The following is a 9,298-nucleotide window of genomic DNA, read 5'->3' as shown; positions in this document are numbered from 1 at the left end:
TTACTATGTGTTATAATCACGCATTTACAGACATAACAGGTAAGTACACTCCACACATATGCCACTATGGATATGACACTGGATGCTTGAATTTCCCTTGGGATAAATAAAGTATCTATCTATCTAAATATCTATCTATGGTGCAGTGACAAACATGTACCACCCCATATATATAAACAACATTCAATTAAATGCATTAATACAAACATACTAGTAAAAACTCAGAGACTACATACTTCTGCTGAAGCTGCACAATCGTCCAAAATTATTACAGTATTTTATTAACAGAACATGTTTAAAGCAGATTCATTCAGTCCGAATCTGCATCAAAATAAACCAGCCCAGCAAATGTAAAAGATAAGAAAGCTGATTTTTTACACGTAATTATTTTAGGAATTTTAGGAGGCTTTGTACTAGAATTAGTAATCATGGAAAAAAGGATATGTCACTTCTATACCTGAATGTTAAAGGACTGGTATGTTGGATTGTGTGGCATCCAACTGGAGGGTCAACATGGCAAGCACCATGGAAGGCGACCCGTGGTGTCTGTAGATAAAACGGCTCATTCTAAGCTAATGAAAACCCAACAGCTCCTATATTCAGGTGATTATACACTAATTAAAACATACCTATGAATATTATATTCCATATCGACCAATAAATCCTCCTAAATATTACACACTGAACCTTTAAGTATACCTAAATGGCAACATGAAGACATGGAGGTACACTCTGCACCAGGAAGGTGTATTCCTTCATTAGAGTGTAGTTTGTTAGCCTGGTCTACCACTTGTTGTTTCTCATTGAGAATGGCAACAGATGAAGCTAGAAGGGATGAAGTACAACCGTCTCTGCAGACAACATGCACTGGGTGCACAGGCTGCTTTAACCCTGAACTTCAGCTAATTCTAACCTTCAATGTAAATATGCCTCTTCAGTAACTGAGGTCTGGGCAGAATGACCCGCCTTTGAAGAAATATCATGCACAGTGAATGCACTGACTCTGGGTCTGTCCCACTGTTTTTGACTAACACGGAGGAGCCAGTAGTTTGGTTGCCATGGATACCATTTCAGGTGTTTTTGGGCTCTTCTGTCTGCTGGCGCTGGTCTGATGGCTTCTGGGTCTGTTTGTGTGTGTGCCTGCATGTGTGTGCCTGCATGTGTGTGTGTGTGTGTGTGTATGTGCATGTGCACTGATGTGGGAGAGTGTGTGTGTGTACCCAGCATATTGATGCTGTCTGTGAGCTGAATTACGAAAGACTCCCTTTTCTTTCTGTAATCTTCTTCTCCCCACACTCTTCTCTTCTCTTCCCTCCTTCTCTCTTCTCTTCTCTTCTCTTCTTCACAGTACCACCCCTCCCATTCTCTCTTTATCCTCCCTTCTTCTCCCCCCTTTCTCCCCTAAGATAGACAGTCTAAGTGTAGTAGGTCAGACTTGGCCAGCCCATTTTGGCCCAGCAGCCCACTTGTCAGCTAGTGCTCTGTGCATCCAGGGCGAAAGACTGATGGGACCAGGAGACAGAGAGAGACAGAGATAAAGAGGAAGGATCAGAGAGGAAGACACAGGGAAGGAATGAGTAATGGTAAAGGGAAAATGTAGCTGTAAAGGTCTGATTTATAGTTGTTTAAGATTGTCTCATGGCACACATTGGATAAAATTACAGTAAAAAAAGAATATTTCGCACAGGTCTGAGTCCTGTATTGTGCACTGGTCAGTGATTCATGAGAGCTGGTCAGTTCACAGTGAGGTGAAACTGGGAAAATCTGGTTGTCCTCCTCTAGCATTCTTTGATTTGATTTGTGTTATGATGAAGTGTGTTATGAAAATAGAACTCCTGTGTTAAGTTAAAGGGATATTTCACTTTTGTGGAAATGTGTTATTTTGTACTATTTACCAAAAGTGAAACAAATTCATTTGCATGGCATGTTGACTTATAAGAAAAGCCTGGAGGACTTTTTATGACTTTTTACTGGATTTTGCAAGGTTGAAATTTATATCAAGGTAAATCTGATTATAATATATCACCTGATCATTTTCTACGATTAACACTTAATATAATGTCATTTTGGATAGGGATCCCTTAAATTTATTTTATAGAAAGAAGCAAGATAAGTCCTGAGAGAGATGTTTTACAGTTGAATAATGAACTTCTATCCAGTGCTTTTTGGTGGACACACTAAAACACTATTTCTAACATATTTTGGCATTACTGTACCAAAATTCTTGCTAATTGCCCCTATATCGCATATATAACCTTACATTTCTAGTCTATACTATATTTGTAATAAGCTAACGTCAGTCGATTTATCGGTGTGGCTCTAAATACTTTTAAGCAACTAATTACTAGATGTGTAAGTGGTCAAATCTTATTCTTATTACTTTCATTGACGAATGCTGTAAATAAAAAGCAAATATATATCTTATCTGTCATTAAACGTCTTTCTGGCTCTGCTCAGCATCAGAGATGCACGTCACAGTTTTTATATATATGATATATTTTACTGCAGCAAATATGAAAAGCAAACAATGTACAATTAGTGCCACTCTTAACTTAAACCTTGTCACAGGTAGCCATCCATTTATCAAATAGGGGTTTCAAGGTTTTCAGGAAGATATTAACTCTGTTGGTAAGCTCATAGCAAAGTCTCTCTATATGAAGTACATTCCCCAGGTCCCTGAGCCACTGCTGGAATAGAGGGCTAGCATCTGCTACACTGTTGTAGAATGAGACATTTGGCCATTAGTATACGGAGGGAACACTTCACAATTTTGAAGAAGCTGAGATGATGCACTTAGACAGTGTTGCTACAAGGTCAGTCACATGCAATTTCAACCTGTGGCCATGTTTATCACATGTATAACAGTCACTATGAACACCTTCAAGATTTTTGTATGTACCGCCCTATAGGCATGCATGGACTCACATTCAGGCGTACATGTGTCATTCATTCTGGTTCTTAGAAACAAGAGCACAATATGCACAGAACACTCCACCGGAGCAACAACTGTCTTCTCCCGACTCCCAAGGTCCTCGTCCTGCCACACACACACCACACACACAACGGCAGCGGGCCAGCGGGCCCGGGCCGGCGGGGGGGGCCCGCGCGGGGCGGGGGCGGGGCCGCGGGCGGCACTACACACACACCAGCACACACCCACCCAATATATCACAATAGCAGTAAAAAGCCACTTGGCTGAGACAAACATAGAACACCTGACACTTCAGAGAGAAACATAATACAATACATATCATACAGCACACAGCATCACCCAACAAATATTAAACTCACATTAATAACAGACAAGAATAAAAATAAGATAGATACCGATAAGATAGATAGATAGATAGACGTAGATAGACTAGATAGATAGATAGATACGATACGATACGATAGATAGATAGATACATAGATACGATAACGAAGAGAGATAGTATGACAGTAAGACAGAAAAAAAATACTGAATTCAATTCATTAACATGCTTTTGGCTTGAGAGCCCATAACACGCGCACATATAAACACACATAAACTAAATTTATACTAAGGAGAACTCACCTTCATGATGCACTCCCTCCTGTGGCTAGTCACTCCTGAAACACGTGGGTTTTTTTTCAAGGGTGCTACGTAACGCAGATGACAGACAACACAAAGAGTGTAGTTGATGTGTCATACTAAAATCTGTCGCCTCCCCTCTTCCCCATTGAAGTCACAGGGGAGACGGGTTTAGTCCCTCTCCGCAGCAAAAATGTATGTGTTGGTGTTTGTAAGATGCCACGTGTAAATCGTTGTGAGATGAGTGTCGTGTTGTACGTGTGTGTGTGTGTGTGTGTGTCGTGTGTGCGGAGAGGTAAAGCGCTCGCTCTCCCTGCCCCGCGTTGCCCTCTAAAATTGCAATTAAAGTCTAACACACAAAGAACACACCTATTCTACACGGTGTCTATCTACCTATCTATCTATCTATCTATCTATCTGACACTTTTTCTATCATCTGGCTCTCCTCTCTTCTGTGTTTCCTGTCCTCCCTTTCCTCTGTGTCTCACTTTCCTCCTCTCCTCTCGTCTCACCGTATCGTGTGTTCGTCCACCTCCTTCTAACTCTCCCTCCCTCCCTCTATATCCCCACCCTCTCCCTCTAATAGAAAGCTCACATTTCTCTGTTCTCCCATACAGACACAGAAAAGAGGGAGGGAGGAGAGAACAAATAGATGGTCCGGCATTCCTCTTTTTTCACTGTCCATCCATTCGCCTGTCCTGCTTGTCTCCTCTCACCCACACTGTGCCTGATAGTGAGCTGCCCTTCCCTTGTGCTCTCTTCATTAAGCTCTGTGTAATTAAAACACACATTATACACTCCTATTCTTTTTAATACTAGTTACTTTTGCTCAGATATTGAATCAGAAATACAATAAATGTGCAGATGTTTGGGGCACAGTACGAACTCATATATAGGTTCAAAGCATAAACATTCAAACTGTTATAAACAATTCTAAAGACCTATTTCACAATTCCATGGTGAATTTACATTCTCCTTTGATCACATGTGATGCAGTCAGAAAATGTGCAATAACTCAAGACACACACACACACACACTAATGCACCCAGTATGCTGTTCCTATGTGTGACTAAGACAGAGAAATGTAGGGTACAAGAGGTGATGCTACATGGTATTCAAGAGTGAATCTATCACAGCAAGCACAGATATCATAAAGTAATTCTTGAAGGTTAACTTTATACGTTTTTGTATGCAATGGAAATATTTGCAGCACATTGAAATGCAATGCAGCTCCTGTTTACATGCAGAGTAAGGATAGTAAATCTTTTAAAGTCAGTCTGCCCTGCAGCTGTGCACTGACACAGAATGGCCAACAGAGGGTGCTATTACACTTCTTAAGTCAATCCTCTTTCTTAAGAACTGTTAAACCCTCTGCTCTAACTCAGAAGGCAGCATTGAGAATATGTATGAAAGCATCAACAGATAATTAGAAGAGAACAACATAGAACAAAGCAGAGAATAGTAGTTTTCTCATAGTCAAAGCTCTTATAAATACATCTGCAATAAAAGCCCATAAACAAACACCATAACTGTAACATATGCTTTACGCAGCCAACTTTCACAAATCAACTTGCAAGACTACAATTAGTGGAACCACTCCTCTGTATTATGTAACACTCTTTTTTTCAACAGCAGGTGACAGGAACATAGTAATCGAAACCATCCTCTTTAATACCTCGTATCCCAACTCCATGTAAATCAGCCTGACTCTTTTAACACCACAGACATGCCAGAAGGTGGATTCATAAGCATAAATCTGAGAGGCTTTGAATCCTACAGCATTAATCTCACCCATGCTTGTCTGATGAATATAAAATATATCTTCATGTCCCATTTAGAGCTTCTATACAAGCCGTAGGTCAGATCAATAGTTGATCACTTCTTTAAGGCTGATATATTTTTTTAACAGCATTTCTATGTGACTGCCTCTAAACTGAAATATCTCTGTGTGTCTTTGTGATCCACATCAGAAGAGTTTTCATCCCTGAGGGAATAGTGGGTCATTACAGTAGCAAATAACGGGCTATATACAGCAAATAAAATGCATTTGAGATGCAAGAATATCTTTTTGCAAACTTCTTAAGGAGCTCTTACTATAGAGCCTATTTAACAATAATTAATTTATACATTCAAGTGTTGGTAGTGTCCGTTTCTTTACACACCAAAGAAACAAGACAAAATTGTATTTGTCACAGACGTTACGGATGCACTCATCTCTGCCATGTGTAGAAGTTTTTGTATTGCACTGCAGAACTGTGACTTTCTAGCTGACTTGGCACTGCTCACAACAAAGAACAAGGGAGACTCTGCTTGGTGCTGTCTTATATTGACAGTCTGGTGTGTCTCTCTCTGTGTGTGTGTGTGTGTGTGTAAAAACAACTGGCAGTTGAGGTCATTTCACAGCCAGTCTTCAGGTATCAGCTCCAGTTTTCCTTTGCCTTATCCTCAGGCAGGTGGTGGGGAGGCATCAGATGCTGGGCTGCATGAAGGGTCAAGCTGCTGCCTCCCTCTGGTCAGTGTCAGCTAGCAATGGTAGAAGCTAGGCAGCATACTGATGTGTTTTTTTGTTTTTTACTCCTCAGCTACCAGCTGTCTACTTGGATGTTTTTGTGCAATGCTAAACAAATCCACATCTTTTCCACAAAATGTTTTTGATGACTGAAGCTCTGAAGCTCCACAACTGCCTGCAATGTTAGATAAATACATGTAGTGGAATGTGGTTTATTTCTTAGGGTTTTACAACCAACCAAGTCAGCCTTTTCTTTTGAGTGGACTCTTGATCATAATTTTCATTTAATATTAACAATTTTACATTAGCGTACATAGGCTCGATAAAGACCATTGGCAAACACCGGTGCAGAAGAGGAGAAATATTCCTGGGTTGGCAAGAAATAAAAAAGGGGCACTTATACCACACACAGGTTTATGGTTATTTTCAGTTCTATTTTACCCTAAAGTGACACTTTTGGTATTCATGGCAAAAAGGCCAGCGATGCCTGTCTATTTCAATCCAGAGAGACTTCTTTTTTTGAATGAACAAATGTATTTAATTGATATGTACACAATGAAGATGAGAAATGCAAGAAATGCCTTTGGCAATTACACCCCATTGTGACTTCATTGTATTTAAAGGCGTTGGTGAAGCAGTGATTAGTATAGGAAACGCCCTGATGGCGTCTAGACACTGGTGGTGGTGGTGGTGGTGAAGGATTGAAGAGAATGCTGAAGATCTGGATGTGATGAGGAGTGAACTTTTGATTAGCTCGACCTGGGCACTGGCTATGATGAACTGGAGGTAAATGGGGTGGAGGAGGGTTGCAATGATTTTGCACTGAAATTACAGCTGAAAGCAGCAGAGAGGAGTACAGATTTTAAGTTTGACAGCCAGCCAACAATTGATTGGCTGAATGAGATTGTGGCTACATCTGATAGGATTAACTGAAAGGTTTAACGCCCATAGCTGGTTGGAAGGAAGAATGAGAAAACTGATTGATTAAATTAAATATTGCCTGTAATTTTGTTTTATGTCCATCTGTCTTTTCAAAAATTGATGTGGACACAAAAAAAAATCATTCCAGTGTGTGTGTGTGTGTGTGTGTGTGTGTGTGCTGTGTGTGTGTGTGTGTGTGTGTGTGTGTGTGTGTGTGAGAGAGAGAGAGCCTGTGTGCCACATGTAGAGCAGTTACACAGTTCCTACGGGATTTACTGTCAGAAAGTGACAGCCTGGAAAAGAGTTTTACCAACAAACAACATCAGGCTGCTTCATGTGATTGTACCTCTTTACCTCTGTACTAACAGAACATCTATCTGCACCAGATGGTGATTCATTACAGGATATGCACTGGGGGTTTTTAAAATCATTTAGCTGCAGTATCTCGGGGGTGTAAAGACAAGATCCATACTCTAATTGGAGTGATGGGACAGATGCACACGTTTCAAAGTGACAACTTTTCATGGTTTCTCTTTGCACATTTAGTATTCTGTACATGAAACATATATCAAGATTTAAAGAACTGCCCATTGAGCCCAAGGAAGTGGGGATAAACATCGTCAGTACATTCATTCTCTGAATAAATAAATGGTAAATGGCCTGCATTTGTTTTTCTCCGAAGAGATTTTGAACATCTTTGGAGAGCAACTCAGCTAAATGTTCCTGTTATTTCAAGTTAAAGAAATAACAATTTGCTGGTGGGTGCTAATATTTCTGTGCTTATACCGCCTGATTAACATAGATTCAGTTTATTTCTCTGATTACTGTAACCACTCTTCCCTAAACCTTCAACCAAATTACATTTGTTGTCAAACCATAACCAAATGCTAACTTCTTTGTGCCCAGTTGTTCAATTGCCAATGAATGTCACAATATTAGTAAGTATTATAAGATTTACCTGTTCAAGGGGAAGCAACGTAATTTTCCAGTGAATTTATTAATTATATTTTTTCAGATTTTATATCACAAAATGTTTACTATCCACCTTGCGGACTACAAAAAGATAACATGAAGAAGAGGTAAATACTGCTCCAAGGTTGGCTTTAACATCTCTCTCTGGGGCACTGCAGATTTATCGTTTCTTGCACTTCACAATCCACCCTGAAGGTTATAAAGAGGAGATGTATGACATGATACCTAGTATACAGTAACTACTGGTTTGTTACATTAAGAAGGAGCTGGCACACAAAGAGGTTGATGTCACTAGAAATCAGAACATGTAGCGTACATTAATACTGCATATGTTTTATATGGTCTGGTGGTTTGTTTTTTAGCTTTCTATTACCAACCATAAAATAAAAGTGAGTAGCATTATTTCTAGCACTCTTTGATGACTATACATGTCAGCTGATAAATTGCATCCTGACAGCTGTTGTTGAAACTGCTTGAATGCTTACTGCACTGTACGTAACAGAACAGAGCACAGAAGCAATCAGTAGTCTAACATCCACTATATTCACTTCTTCTTCACCAAAAGCATGTTTTTTTCCATGTTGTGTAACACAATATACCAGTAATTTAATAATCTTGTTGTTCATATCATAGATTCTTTTAGCTGTAAACATGAAAAAATATGCTTATGTACAATGTCACAACATTCTGACTCTCCTCCCATGAGTTAAATGAGAATATTGAGACCACTGTCTAACCTTACTGCGCCAGATGATTTATTTCACAGAACCATCTAAGAAGCTGTCATTGAAAACTGTTTGGGAAAGGGGAGGCACTTAAAAAATATATTTCTATCTTGGGTCGAAACTTCAACAAATAAGATCCAACTCATAACCCATATCAACACAGTCAACACTTACCACTGCAGCACAGGGTCGAGAGAGCGATAAATTTATTTTCCTACTGGAGAAAAGCCAGTCTGTATGAGTTGGACATTTATTATATGACTATTCAAAATGTGCAGGATGATTAGAGAAACTAGTCAAAGCATCACTGAGCTCCTACCTGTATATTCTTTATAGTTCACTCTGAATTGAATCAGCTATATTCTGAAAACTAAATTCCCTGCAGACAGAAATCAATCTTACATCAGACGGACTCCCTGACCTGCCAGCTCAGAACCAGGGAGTCTTTTTTTATGAATCATCACACAGTCAGCATACACTTTGAATCCAGATACACGCAACCACGCAGATGTTAAAGAGGCAAAAGGAATCAAGTGATATCAAAAGATCCCTTCCAGCACATACAAACATATTGCAGTCTAATGTACTCTGTAGCTCTGCTTCATCCACTTTATTGC

This window comes from Morone saxatilis, unplaced genomic scaffold (genome assembly GCF_004916995.1).
Source record: "Morone saxatilis isolate NCDOM2014 unplaced genomic scaffold, NCSU_SB_2.0 Contig19, whole genome shotgun sequence".
Lineage (NCBI taxonomy): Eukaryota > Metazoa > Chordata > Actinopteri > Moronidae > Morone > Morone saxatilis.
This window is presented reverse-complemented; position numbering follows the sequence as displayed.